We start from the raw sequence: 15,124 nt of genomic DNA, 5'->3' as shown, positions 1-15,124 counted from the left end.
CCCTCATCAGTAACTGGATCGACTAGATCCCTTACCTGCTGCTTACAGCCTGAGCTGGTGCGGGAGCACTGGCCACCCACACCAGTGAGTCCCATCCATGGCAGTCACAGGCAGGCATGTAACAGCCGCTTTGTGTAAAACAGCCCACAAGATTTTATGTATTCACTCATGCAGCCTACAAGGCACCCAGCATTACCTATCCCATCAAAGCAAATATAAGAGCTGGAAGAAAATAAATGGCCTAGAGCCTTCAAAATGTTAAAGGGGGGAGAAGAGAGCTGACAGAGGGCATGACTGCATTTACACAGGTGTGATTCTACTGAAAACAGTCTTTTCCCCATCTTTCCATGTCACTACATGACTTAATTTCTTTTACTTTCTACTCTCATCTCTCTCTTTCAGACCATAAAAACATAAGAACAGACCTATTATTTATGATTCCTGCAGACTGAAACTATTTTCATCTGAGGGGATTTTCTGAGGCTGACATGGTTTTCTATTTCGCAATATCTTACAAACATCTCTTCCAGCCTTCTCCGGTCTCTCAACTTTGGCAAGGAGTTCCATAAATCTACCACTTGTAACTTGAAGAACTTCCCCTTGTTTATTTTCAACCTGAGTCTTTTTAATTTCTTTTGAAATTAAATTAAATACTTCTTCACATGTTTGATGACCCATTCAAAAAGTTCTTAGATACACTTAAGTTCTGCTACTCTATTTTTTTAATGCAAGCTTCTACAGATCAACTTTCAAAAGTTGCTGATTGACTTCAGAACCTAAAACAACTTGTTTTGCAGTGGAATTCAGTACTTCTATCACTTTAGACCCAGACAGTGCAGCTTAGCAAGTTAGCTGAGTCTCCAAGTATCTAGCTATGGAAAAGCTGTGCAGCAGAGCATTAGTTCAACACTTTAATTCTTTTTTCCATCCACATGCACAACAGAGCATAGAAATGCAGCACTCTTGGAAGAACTTGCATGCTGGTTTGTATTCATTGCCTACATTTCTTCTGTTTCAGTCACTGGCTGCATGTCAGAGGGTGCACAGGGACGTCAGAGGATGCTTCTCAGCCTGTAGCTCCACTGCATTTTTGAGCAGGTGAAATTAAATCAGCTCTTGGACTATGACCTGGGATGAAGGAGAGACCTGGGAGAGCTGAGCTTGTTAATCCTGCCTTGGCCACAGTTACATGCTGGCAGGGCTGGGGTGAGAGGCCGGTAGAACTGCTGCTAAGAGTTCACCCAATGCAGACATGGGTGCAAGTGCACCAGCAGAAGCTTTCAAGCTGGTTGTACTGGCAGGAGACATGTGGTGCTTGAATAACACATTCCTACCGTATATACTGGAGGTGGGGCTGCAAACAGCCTTTTCCAAGGTTACTTCTCTTTCCACAATGTGCTGCCTTTGTAGCCTGTCTACTTATTCTGAAGCCAGACTCTGTATATATTTTGTTCTGGAGGAGGATCATATTGAGAAAGATTCCTCTTCTGTGGACTGATAAACAGCCAAAATATTTAGTTAATGGGCTGAGCTAATGTGAAGTAACATGATAGAAAAATGCTTATGGAATTCCTGCATGAAAAGTTTCTTTCTGTCACAGCTGATGAGGAAAGCAGCAGCGCAATGGGACAGTCACCTCTTACAACTTCATAGTTACTTGGTCTGATGCAGAGCAGCTTGAAGAAAGACTATTTTTTCTGATACACAGCAGTTTGAAGAAAGACCATTTTATCTAAATCATTTGGTCCTCAAACCCAAGCCAAAAAACCAGTCCCGTTTGGAATTTTCACCCAATATAGCCAGATTCCTTAAAGCCATCAAAACATTGCTTAATTTAGCCTGGTGCTATCTTTCACAGTGTGAACTCAGGAGGGATTGTTAAGGAATCTTAAAAATGAAAAAAACGTTAAAAAGAATGTCAGCAGAAAGCAGGCCTTAATCCTGCATCCATAGGACTCCATAGCAAAACCCCAGGCGTGTTCTCCATGATGAAAGCTGATTAATTTTTCTACCAACAGCACTGTTGTTCTCATTATATTTACAGGGAAAGGTAGATTTTTGTGAATCCTCTAAAAATACCCTGTAACATTTCAAGTTTAGAAGTGGGTGACCCCAGGAAAAAAACTGAGCACTAAGATAGTTACACACTGAGAAACACTTATCTATGATGAACTGTAATTACATAACTGATTACTCAGATGTCAGCCACAACTGGGAGACCTTGCAGGGATGAGGCTGCTATCATACCAGGCACTCTGCTGGCAGTGGTGTGTTCCATGGCAAAGTAAATGAAGAATCAAAAGGGGAAATAAAGACATCCCAAAGTGACATGGCTTCCTCACAGTCATAGAAAATGTTGCTGGCAGCACTGGTCTCCTAATCCTTTCTTCACTTTGAATGAATTGGCTTTGTATTTTCTTTCAGTTCTTGCCTACCATCTTTGCTATTAATTTATCAGCATTTATCTATTATTGATATTTACATTAATTATTGATAATTATTAACTTATTTTTTATATTTTCTCATTGAAAAAATACATTAGGTCAACATTTAACTTGAACACATGACAAAAAACATTGGTGAAAGGAATAGTAAGCCCAAAGAAATGAATATTAGGAAGCAACTATTAAAAAGACATTTGACATGGGATCATAAACGGCATTAATTTTTTATTTGTTACAGAATTCACTCACATAGCAATTCCTTTGATTATTTTTTCACTTTGGTTAGGTCCACATAGCAATTCTAATGCTTTTCATGTAGTAATCCAACGCAGCTCAGAGGTTCAATACTGCAATGAGCTGGTCATGAACAATTTACTAATTGGTTACTTTGCAAGATAATACACATTATTTTGAGCAAAAAGATAGCTGTTTCTTAGTTTATTAGTTACAAATTGTTCTACTAATTGTGTTCTAGAGGCTCTAAAACATAAGCCATACCAGTAATTGCATTTTTCCTCTCACATTTTCTTTTGCTTCACTTCTGTACAGCCTTCGACTCCATTCTTTACATTCTTGAGTCATGCCACTATTACCCCTGTACCAGCTCCAGGCACTGACAGAGCGGTTTTGTGTGAATTTAGTTTTTCTTAAGAGGATTTTCCCTGACAACCTGAAAAAACAAACTCCTCTTTATACATACTCCTAAGTGCAGCATGGAAGCGATGCTACAAGCTCCCTGAATAGTTCAGCAAGAGATGAGAAGATACATCCTTCATTTTCAGGGTCTTTTCCTAAATATCTCTGACGACACACCCAGGGAGTACAATACTTGATAGGAGAATGTTTTGTGTTATGGTCACCGAGAGGTGAGTTACATTACAAGTTATTTCAGTCCTAAATGGCTTTTATTCTCCACCAGTATGGGCTGAACTGGATCTATAGACCTTACTTTGGTTCTGGCATCGGTGGTGAATGTTGCAGGTAAAGTAGATGAGGTGGAATAGTCTATGGATTTGCTTGAGAGCGGTGAATCAATTTAGCCCATTTAGTCAAATTATTTAAGCAACAAAATGTTTTGTATGCTATGTGTTTAGAAGCTGGCAGTACCGAAGCCCACAACCCAATAACATTCTCCTTTATTCACTTCTGTAGGCAACCCGTTAAACAAGATAAAAGATTTAATTCAACCTTAAGCCTGTGCACAGATAACCTTCCTCCCCAGTAACTTAATTTATTTTTTAAACTAGAATAAACTGAAAACCATAGACCGATGTCTATATAATGAAACAAGGTGAACAAAGCCAGGAGACCCTTTGAGGCAGCTTCAAGCAACCTGTGATGGGGTATCTGAGCAACAGAAAGTACCTGGCTAGATGGGGCTTCAATCCTTGGAGTTGTGACTCCATGACGTTCCTATGCCTCTCAACCACGTGTGTTTTCTTTTAAATCCTGGCATGTACTCTTTCTTCCTCTTTTACACCTTTCCCTAAAATAAAACCCCACAATTGATTTTGTATAAGCACCTCAAGAGCAATCAATAGTTCCTGAAATTTAATGCAGCACTTTGTTAAGCTTGCAAATGGAATAACGATTACATGGGGCCAAACGCTGGGCCCAGGGCTCGTTTGCTCCTTTCAGATAAGGGCGGAGTAGGTTTCCGTCAACTGTTAATGTGTTGTGCTGCAACAAGGGTCAATAGCTTCAGGCTTGACCTTGATTAGTATTTAAAGGAATATTGTTGGAACGTATTAGCTGAGGCATTTTAACCCTACAGACAAGTGAGGAAACTAAAACATGTATTTGCTGGACAGATTCCACTAGAAATACACTAGCTAATACCTGTAAATGCACATAATTCCTGGTATCTGTGGTGCTTTAAAATGCATTTCTTAATATAGTCTAGTTTGCATTTAATTCTAGAAAAGAATTACCTTGTCGCCACTGCCCATCTCAAACAGACTCCGACTGCAGGCTGTGCAAGGTATATTGAGGTTTCATCACCTCTCCCGCTCTTCGTAAGCATTGCTCAAAAGGCAGTTCACTGCAAAACACAGTCTCCCCTCCACAAGATGCTGCAAGGCTGCCGTGATGATGGGAATCCTGAGGTTGTGGAAGCTGTGGGCTGACCAGTAGCTGGGGGAGAGGTGCTAGCAAGCCTAAAGATGGCACAGAGGTTGAAGCAGAGGCTGAAGCAGAAAAGTGGCAGATCTTAAGCAAGCTTGCCCATGATTTATACTGAAGGTGTCTCTCGTGAAGCATCCAGCCCCTCTTCATGTGCATGCCATGCTCCTTCCTTGCATGCTCTGTTTAGCAATGAAGTCACTGACCTTTTTGTTGTCCTCATAACACTTCCAAGGATTCAATGTAGGTTGTTTTCACCTCCCCAAATGCTAGCAGTCCTCGGTATTAACCATTCCGGGCTTATGTCAATTTTATAAGTCCACTTCTGGAGGCAAGAAATCAGTGGAAGAGGATAAAAGGTATCAGAAGTTGCTATTAGGAGGTTACTGTGAAACAAAAGGAACAGAAAAACCTAGATTTCTGCACAGGAAAGAGAGCCACCCAGGAAATGTCCTTCCTAAGGGCAAGTGCAGCCTGATCCATGCTACTGGATAATGTTTTTCTGACACCTAATGATTTATTCTCCAAGATCTACACCATCTTGGAATTCCTCATTGTCTAATGTTTTAACTCCTGGAGACACTGTACATAAGAACAGCTTCAGAATTTCCCAGGTCCTTCTGCGTGTTTCCTGATTTTTAGCTTTGGATTTGCCTATGGGGAGCCATAAAAGGACAGAGAATGGACATCTCAGCTATTTTAAAGGAGACGTTAAGGAGAGAAGCAATGATTAAAATATATTATCCCCGTCAAGTGACAAAAAATGAGGGAATACAAGGTAAAAGTAGAAAAAAAGAAGCTCTAGACATGCTCCAGAGCTGTCACGCAAAGGTAGAAGACAAAAGTGTTTCCATTAGGTAAGCTGGAGCTAGAAAAAATTGCCAGGATACGTACATTCCCAGCAAAAAACTGATTTTGGTTTAGCATTGCTTTTTCACCAGGAGGTGGAGCTGTTAAGCACTGAATTTATTCAGCGCTGCAATGAAAAACTGTAGGTAAAATGAAAACCGTCTTTCTCTTCCTTTTCCCTCTGAAACTCATTGTGAAATAGTGAGCGAAAAGCATGAACTTTCTAGACATTTTAAGCATTGATGTCATATTCTGATGCAAAAATGGAAATAACTTTAAAATGATTTTGCAATGGTTTAAATGAACTGCCTCTAGGAGTGAATTAAGTACCAATAGCTAATTAAAACATACATTAATATGGGAGACTGGAAAGTTCACAAGGTTTGTAATTATTACTATTCCCAAGTTTCTATTGAGTCTATTTCTAGGATAGCTCTGCAATTCGGTTACAGGGATTAAGTCACAAAAAGAAATCACAGGACCCTGCAATGTATAATTGGATAATAAAAAAATAAACACATTTAAGGTCACTTGATTCTAATTCTGACAAGCTGCCACAAGGGATGAAAGCAGCTTTTCTAAAGTAAAGAGCCTGAGCTGAGGGAAGCCTCCGTGCCTCCGTGGTTCCTGTTTTCATCATGTCTGAGGGAGATGTTGCAGACCCCTTGGGATGAGAAGGTGCAGCCAAAGCAAGGAAACGTGGCAGAGCAGGGTAATAGGTGCAGGCCTGAGCCCTCGCCTTATGCCCTAGCCATTGAGCCAAGATGCCTCAGTGACAGGTCCACTAGCCCCTCTTCAGTGTCAGAACTGCCATGTAAATGTTGAAGATGCCCTTCTCCATTTCATAAGATACATGTGACGAGCATATAATTACTGGGACAGACTTGCAACTAGGGTGATTTAAAGGGATTCTCATCCCCATCATGCTGTGTTGCAAGTTCTCACCTAATACGTCAGGAAATGTGTTTATCACACCGTGCTGATCTGCTGCTGCACCTGCAGAGAAAGCGTTTCTGATAGACAATGTCAGAGACTGTCAGTCCTTTCCCTGTCCTCACAAATACCCTGGGTTCAGCCCACCCTCGAACAGAGCTAAAGAAAAGAGCTGAAGTCCATGCAATGGATCTAACATACATCCACTTAGCCATTTGAAGAGTCCTTGCCTGGTCACAGGACTTAGGTGGATCCTCTAGCACCTGCCACATCAGAGGTGACCCTAACCCATTCACAGTCCAAAGTTTCAGTCAGGAGTTAACTAGCTCAGAGAAGACCATCAAGACATCCACATTTACCAGGGAGGGTACAGTCACCAGGCAAGGGAAGTCAAGAATTATTTCTGGCCACTGGAGTTATTGAGTTCAGGAGTAATGACTGATCATTGCGTCCTGCGGCAGTCACAGCTTCTGCCAGCTCATCCGAATGCTTCCTCCCACTCACAACACAGCACTTCCCTCTCCTCCAAGGTGACTCATGCTGTGTTCACGTCCATCCACAGCCCAGTGCCTGCCAGGCACTAGGTATAAAGCACAGCCAAAATGTGGCCTTGGGTGTCATGGTGCAGTATATGGAGGGCAACGAAGACCCAGTTGTTATTCACTCTCCTCTGTGGCTTCATCTAGGTACTGAGCAAGATGGAAATGCATGAACAAGAGGGGTTTTGTGATAGTCAGTTGCCTTGTGTTGTGCCTTATCTAAAAACATCAAAGTTTTCAGCCCCAAAAGGATTTGAAGGCCACTTAGCACATATTTGTGATAAATAGTTTCAAAGGTTAATAATAAATTTATTCAAACAAGGGTGGATACATTGTTCCTGTCCATAAGTAGATAGAGAGCATCAACTAGACAGTGAGAGTTTGATTTTCTTATCCATATAAAAACAGGCATCAGGAGCTGGCCTGTTAAAACTTCCAGAAGGCCCAACAGAGGAATATAACAGACAGATAAAGCAGCTTGCTCTGTTCTGTGATTTTAACGTTTGTCAGTGTAAGGAATGAAGGGACTGCACAGCATTCAAGTTTCAAGTGCTGGGCTGCCAAATCACGAATTTAATTCTTTAGTGGGCAAAGATTTCCTTTGTTATCTCAGATTTCTCACTCCACACTGTTTCTAAATACACCATCTGTATCCAGATGCCATATATACCCATCTACCATAATGTGCTGGTGGTGTAGAGTCACAGAGATGCTTGAAAATATTTAATGCTAATATTTGAGAAGCATCAACACTACAAAATCCTGGTAGACCTCTGTGAATTTCAACTCCCTGGTGCCTAAGCAGAGTGCAGTCTGCATAAGGCAGCAACAGAACAAGGTCAGGCCACGTTGCTAGAAAAGGGGTTACTGGGATTCCTCTCCTTGTTCTAGTGAATATTTAAATATTACATATAAACTAGATCAGATATTAAAGGAAGAAGTGAAAGGTTAAGAGGTCCTTAACTCAAAGTTCCCTATAAAGTTTATGGTGCTATCTTGGAGGGATGGGGCATGAATTCAAGCCCTCTCAGGTAGAGGATGTCTGGTGTAAGTGCTCTAAACACTGGTTCATTGCTTAATAGAGAAAATACCTAGCCTGCTTCCACCTGCCCCTTGGAAATGACTCAACCTTCCTGGAGCTTTTAAAATGACAGTAGCTGTTTAGGTGTTTATTTTGGCATTATGCCTTTGGCTGAAACCTGCAGACAACTTTAAAGTACCAGCATCTCACTGACATACAAGAATATCTTGGAAGACCTTGAGCAGAAAAATGTACTTATCTGTCCAGAGATATTAAATTCTTATTGTAAAACACTCATACTGGACTGGTGGGAGGGCAAAGTCACAAAGTATTTTGAGGAGGAGAGATATTATTGCAGTGTGATATAAATGCTGTAGATGGGAGTTTTACTGTGGATTCAATGAAGCCAGAATTTCATCCTGCACTACTGAACCCTTAAGTTAGAAATCTTGCATATAGCACATTGTGGGTTTCTCTGCACCTGCCATGAAACAAGGCAAAATAATTTACTTATGAATTCCTTGATAATCAGTAGTCATATATGTTTTCTTTTCTTTTTTTTCTTTTTTTTTTCTTTTGACTCATAGTCAAAATACAAACATCCAATACATCCAGAACCTATTTTAATTTCCAGCAATCCTTTTTTTTCCCTTAGCTAGCAGCAACTTTCTAGTCCTGAAACTTTGCTCTACCTCTGGCTGAAATTTCACTCTCATTTAATATTAAAACTTGACAAATTAGAAACGTTAAAGCTGAATTATCAGGTAGTTTGAGGCTGCAATTTAATCTACTATAAAGCACACTCATTCTAGTAGGGAATGTCTTGCGGTAGCTGCTGTCTGTGCTTAATATACTCTTTTTTTCCTTAAAAGTTACTTACAGCTTAAATAATTAACCACAGTTTATGCTTGACATTACAATATTCTTCTTCATTGCATACACACATAGCTGAACCAATTTGATAGCGAGATCCTTGGGGCAAATCTGCCGTTTCTTCTGTCTTACGCATGACTGTGAAAATTAAGAGGTAAAAGCAATGATATAGTGAATCTTACTCAGGCAAGAGAAGGGGTATAAGATAAAGGCAAATATTTGCATCCTGATTCTGATTTGAATCCATCATTTTTTATGGTGGAAATAAAAAAAGAAAACAATGAATTGTCATATCTGGAACCTTCATATGCAAATATTCATAACCTTTGTTCACCACAGAGTTTGGTCCCACCAGTAGGAGTTTATGATATCATAACTTCCAGCACCTCTGTCTCAGTAATGAAATATGACAGTAGAGGTCCATAAATTCCCAACTCTGATGGTAATGTTGTATTTCCTGCAAGGGTCTTTCAAGCACTGACATTTCCAAACATAGACCATGAATTGGGGAGGGCAAGATTTCGTCTTCCTTGTGCCAAAAAGCACAGTTCTCTTTCAAGCAAATTCTGTCCCCAGCTTGAAGTTGGATGTAATGTCAGTGCTCATGAAAAAGCAATCAAACAGCCCAGCTATGATGAGTTATGCTGTGTGCAGAGAGCGAGAATGGAAAGGTGACAACCCTAGCCAAAAGAAAATAAAAGGACAAAAAAGATAGCAGATTTATTTTAAACATTCTGACAGGGTACTAGTAATGAAGAAAAAATGATGGACGCTTTAAAAGTGCCCATAAATGTGCTTGTGAGCAGAAGTCAAAGATCTGTTTGCTTTCCTTGTGCCAGACTATTCTTGCAGTACTGTATACTTTTATGATCATCATTTATTATTTCAAAAGTTTAGTAAGTGTTCCCAGTATGGGAAACAGCACAGTGCAGCAAAAACTGGCACAAGGGCACACTCAGATCCCGATCCCACTTTCCTGAATTTCAATGGAGGTCAGACTTGAGATTTCATTTGGAGCTCCTCTCTGAAGACAGCACATCTCTGCTTATACCATCAATCTATCTCTTTGTTCTCCCTAAAGCATGGACTATTTGCAGTGATAGCTTGTTTTAACATCTTAATCTATGCTGCAACACAGTTCAGAGGTTCTTCTGTTCCACTGGGATACATAACAACTGCTGAACCAATAATGGTGAAATAAGTCTCCAATAAAATGAATGTACATCTTCCCTTTAGCTTGAATGATTCCATTGATTATTTTGGAAATCAACTAAAGACACAGACCACCTTTTTCATCTCTAACTTTTTAACATTTTCATATAACTCGAATTTCTTTTCTTTTGTGAACCATAGATGCGAATATCTCTCTAGAGGGAGGTAGGAAAATTTTTGGCATGTTTCACCATGAAAAGTCCATCTCAGAATCTTTTCTGAGTTGAAACATTCATTTAAACAGGGCTTGGTTTGTTATTTGAAGAAATGGAAAATGGCTTTTATTTTTACAGCTGGTGCATGGCTGGTGCATATGTCTGTATTGATAGCAGCAGATGTTATAGTCTGGTTCTATTTGTTGAGGATGAATGAATGTTTAGTGGATGATGGACAAGAATTTCCTGTGTTGTCAATGTTATTAGAACATGGCCCAAAGGCATTATAGATGGTGATACTGTGTTGGCTGTATGTATATGTCTGCCCTTAGCTTCCCCAGGGTATAACAGTTTAGGAAGATACCTGTTCACTATTCATCCCTCCCAAATGTGTTTCCAGATGCAGAAATAAGAACATTTTAGTTCACATGTTGACCTAGTTTGCCTATTCTGTCTCATTTATGCTGATGTAACTGAGGAGCCATGCCATTCACTCCTTCAGAGTTTTATTGGATTTACAGAGCTAAAACCAAGAATTTGGCCCTAGATAGGATTAGATACAGAGGATGCTAATTACTGAGAAGACAAATCTGGCTTCAGTTTAGTTTTTCTCAGTTAGGCAGACACGAAGAAATTGCTCTCCATTCTTTGCAAGCTTCGGTATATTTTTCCATTTATATGAGAAGATTTTTTCCTTCTTTACTTTTTTTTGGTTTCAGTGTGACAGAAGCATTCCATTCTTTTCAAATAGCTAGAGACCATTAAATACTGTTGAAATGAAAAATGAAATCCAACCAAAAAAATCCTCAAAACCTGGGGGGTGGAGGAGCCTATTCCTACCTTATGTAATATGGACTTGGTGTCTTATATATAAAGGAGAAAAAAGAGCCTTTGAAAAAGGCAAACATGAGGAGGAGAAAGCAGAAGAAATCAGGCTTGGACAGCCTGTACAGCAAGACAGAGCTTTGTGGGTGTTCAGCCTTTCCTGCACTAAAAATGCAAACCACAAAAGAGGCCCTGGTCCCTGCTCTCTCCTAGCCTTACCATTTCTGTTTCATCCACCCCTGCTCAAGAAAAGCAAACACAAACCCCAACTGTTTCATAATAGTAGCACATTTTATTGTTGTAGAAGACAGGCGATAGAAAGCAGAGAAGAGTGAACTCTGGGAAAAAAATCAAGGGACCAGGAAAAAAGCTCTTCTGAGTTGACTTCTGGTTGTTCTAGTTTGTAAAAGGAGTAACAAAGACATCCGGAGATATTTTGCAGGTCCCTTTCTGCTGGTGAGGTATCTGATTTACTCAACTGTCAGCCTCACTGGGAAGATCATGGAACAGATCCTCCTAGAAGCTCTGCGAGGGCATGTGGAGACAGGGAGGTGATTCAAGACAGCCAGCAGGGCTTCAACAAGGGCAAGTCCTGCCTGACCAGCCTAGTGGCCTTCTGGGATGGAGTGACTACATCAGTGGACAAGGGAAGAGCTACCAATGTTGTCTATCTGGACTTCTGTAAAGCCTTTGACACAGTCCCCCACAACATCCTTCTCTCTAAATTGGAGAGAGATGGATTTGATGGGTGGACTGTTGGATGGATGAGGAATTGGCTGGAAGGTCGCTGTGGTGGGTTGACTTTGGCTGGATGCCAGGTGCCCACCAAAGCCGCTCTATCACTCCCCTTCTCAGCTGGACAAGGGAGAGGAAATATAATGAGATGCTTTTGGGTTGAGATAAGGAAATCATTCATCAACTAGCATCATGGGCAAAACAGATTTGACTTGGGGAAAATTAATTTCAGTTATTATGAACCAATCAGAGCAAGATAATGAGAACTAAAACCAAATCTTAAACACCTTTCCCTCTGTTCTTCCTGGGCTTAACTTCACTCCCCATTTCTCTCCCTCCTCCCCCTGAGCGGCACAGGGGGACGGGGAATGGGAGTTGTGGTCAGTCCATCACACGCTGTCTCTACCGCTCCTTCCTCCTCAGGGGGAGGACTCCTCACCCTCTTCCCTGCTCCAGCCTGGGGTCTCTCCCACGGGAGACAGTCCTCCACGGACTTCTCCAACGTGAGTCCTTCCCACGGGCTGCAGTTCTTCACAAGCTGCTCCAGCCTGGGTCCCCCCATGGGTGCCGTCCTTCAGGAACAGGCTGCTCCAGCCTGGGTCCCCCCATGGGAGACAATTCACCGTGAACTTCTCCAACATGAGTCCATCCTACAAGCTGCACTTCTTCACAGACAGCTCCAGCACGGGGTCCTGCTGGGGGGAGCCCAGCATGGGGTGCAGTCCTTCAGGGACAGAATGCTGCAGTGAGGGTCTCCCATGGATCCATGGGTCCTGCCAGCAAACCTGCTCCAGCATGGGCCTCGCATGGGGTTACAACTTCCTTTGGGCATACCCCTGCTCTAGCATGGGGTCCTCCCCAGGTGCGGGTGAAGATCTGCTCCCCCGTGGAGCTCCATGGCCGCAGGGGCACAGCCGGCCTCCCCGCGGGCTTCCCCAGGGGCTGTCGGGGACCCTCTGCTCCGGTGCCTGGAGCCCTCCTGCCCCTCCTGCTCTGGGCCGGGGGCTGCAGGGCGGCTTCTCTCACACGTTCTCACTCCTCTCTCTGGCTGCAGTTGCTGTGTGCCATTTTTCTCCCCTTCATAAACATGTTTTCACAGAGGCACTACCACCATCACTGATGGGCTCGGCCTTGGCCAGTGGTGGGTCCATCTTGTAGCCGGCTGGCATCGGTTCTATCGGACATAGGGGAAACTTCTAGCAGCTTCTCACAGAAGCTGCCTCTGCAGCCCCATCTGCTACCAAAACCTTGCCACACAAATCCAAATATAGTCCCATGCAGAGGGTAGTGGTCAATGGCTCAATGTCCAGATGGAGACTGGTAATGAGTGGTGTCCCACAGGGGTCTGTACTGGGACCAGTACTGTTTAATATCTTCATCAATGACATAGACAGTGGGATCAAGTGCACCCTCAGCAAGTTTGCAGACAACACCAAGCTGAGTGGTGCGGTTGAAACACCTGAGGGACAGGATGGAGGAATTCCTTGAGGAATGGGCCCCTGTGAACCTCCTGAGGTTCAACAAGGCCAAGGGCAGGGTCCTGCCCCTGGGTCAGGGCAACCCCCGGTATCAGTACAGGCTGGGGGACGAAGGGATGGAGAGCAGCCCTGCCGAGAAGGACTTGGGGGTACTGGTGGATGAAAAGCTGGACATGAGCCAACAATGTGCGCTCCCAGCCCAGAAGGCCAACTGTGTCCTCGGCTGCATCCAAAGCAGCGTGGCCAGCAGGAGGAGGGAGGGGATTCTGTCCCTCTGCTCCGCTCTGGGGAGACCCTACCTGGAGTCCTGCATCCAGCTCTGGAGCCCTCATCACAGGAGAGACATGGACCTGTTGGAGCGGGTCCAGAGGAGGGCCACAAAGATCATCGGGGGCTGGAGCACCTCTCCTATTTAGAAAGCCTGAGAGAGTTGGGGTTGTTCAGCCTGGAGAAGAGAAGGCTCCAGGGAGACCTTACTGCAGCCTTTCAGCACTTCAAGGGGGCTTGTAAGAAAGATGGGGAGAGACCTTTTAGCAGGGCCTGTTGCAATAGGACAATGGGTCATGGTTTTAAACTGAAAGAGGGTAGATTTCAACTAGATCTAAGAAACTTTTTTACAGTGAAGGTGGTGAAACACTGGCACAGGTTGCCCAGAGAGGTGGTAGATGCCCCATCCCTGGAAACATTCCAGGCCAGGTTGGATGTGGCTCTGAGCAACCTGGTTGAGTTGAAGATGTCCCTGCTCATTGCAGGGGGGTTGGACCAGGTGGTTTTTAAAGGCTCCTTCCAACCCAAATGATTTTATGATTCTATGTAGTCCTCAAACCTGATTCTCTTTACAACAGAGGCCCTTTGCTTTCCTTTGTCTCTATAAAGAGACTTGAAGTGAGACATACATTGTGTTTGCACTTATTTTAAGGAACACTGTCCCATCAGAGTGCTGTAAAAAGAGCTTAGTGATTCTGAATATCTACCACTATACACTGGGTCTGGTTTACTTTACTCTCTAGGATACCTCCAGCATTCAACTTTTCTAAAGGATACACAACTGTAGTGCTCCCAGTGGAAGACCTCTGAATTGCTAGGAGAGTCTGAAGTCATCTGTCAGTCGAGATGACCTTTAAAGGTCCCTTCCAACCCAAACTATTCTATGATTCTATGATTCTGTTGTTGCTGAGGCACTTTCACACCTACTTAGTTGCAGTGTGGTTAGACTGGGATCGCATTCCTGAATCACATGGAGTCCACATGTGAGCAGAGATGCTATGTGCAAGTGAGATGTCTGACTGCATGACCTGGCTTTTAATGATTTATGAACGGATAATGTGTGATCAGTGTTCTGTAATTTTAGAACATACAAAAAGTTTATTCACTTATGACAGGCCAAAGGAGAACTGGTGAATCAGAACTTGTGAACTTTGTCATAAGTACCGTCTAGATAAGGAATTTCTCCATTCCTACAGAGCAATTGTTTGCATCCAGCTTGCAGGTATCTTCCATTCAATTAGAGTGACCAGTTCCTTGGTGGGTTCATCATCCCTATACTCAAGTGCTACAAAGAAGACAGTGGAGGAAGTTCTCGTGCTTCGGACCCAGTTAGTTATAATCTCTACTTGGGGAACAGAGAAGTGAAGGATGTTGCACTTAGAGACAGCATGAGATTGTAAGAGTTCCCCGCACATTACTGTTTCTTGGACCACAAGACTATGCTGTTCTTATGCTGCATTTTGATAAGCCAGGCTTTTCCTTCCAGCCTTCTTCTTTTGTTTTGGGTTTCTTTTTTTTGTTCCATAACAAAAAATCTTTTTACAAATATATCAACAAAAAAAGACAGCTAAGCAGAATCTCCATCCTTTATTGGATGCAGGGGAATCATTGTCACCAAGGATGCGGAAAAGGCTGAGGTACTTAATGCCTTCTTTACCTCAGTCTTTAATAG

This window comes from Phaethon aethereus, assembly GCF_964289735.1.
Source record: "Phaethon aethereus genome assembly, chromosome: 2".
In the NCBI taxonomy this organism is placed as follows: domain Eukaryota; kingdom Metazoa; phylum Chordata; class Aves; order Phaethontiformes; family Phaethontidae; genus Phaethon; species Phaethon aethereus.
Note: the sequence above shows the minus strand (reverse complement) of the source record.